Source organism: Brassica oleracea, chromosome C3 (genome assembly GCF_000695525.1).
Source record: "Brassica oleracea var. oleracea cultivar TO1000 chromosome C3, BOL, whole genome shotgun sequence".
In the NCBI taxonomy this organism is placed as follows: Eukaryota; Viridiplantae; Streptophyta; class Magnoliopsida; order Brassicales; family Brassicaceae; genus Brassica; species Brassica oleracea.
Genome location: NC_027750.1, coordinates 58833165 through 58833412, shown reverse-complemented (window position 1 = coordinate 58833412; position 248 = coordinate 58833165).

Here is a 248-nt window from a genome sequence, read left to right as displayed (position 1 = left end):
ATAAAGATTAGGATTTAAGGGTTTCATTCTTTATCAGTCAATCCATGTTCGATTATGGGTTCTTAGGTTTTGAATTACCTTTTAACCTTAGATGATTGTTGAATCGGACCACAAAAAGAGTTGAGCCGCGAGATGGACACGAATGGGACGCGAGCTGGAATGGATTGAGTCGCTTCTATTGGGTCGCGGACGTCCTTTGTTGCTTGATCGGGAATGCCTTGATCGTCGGACGCGAGCTGTCTGATGCT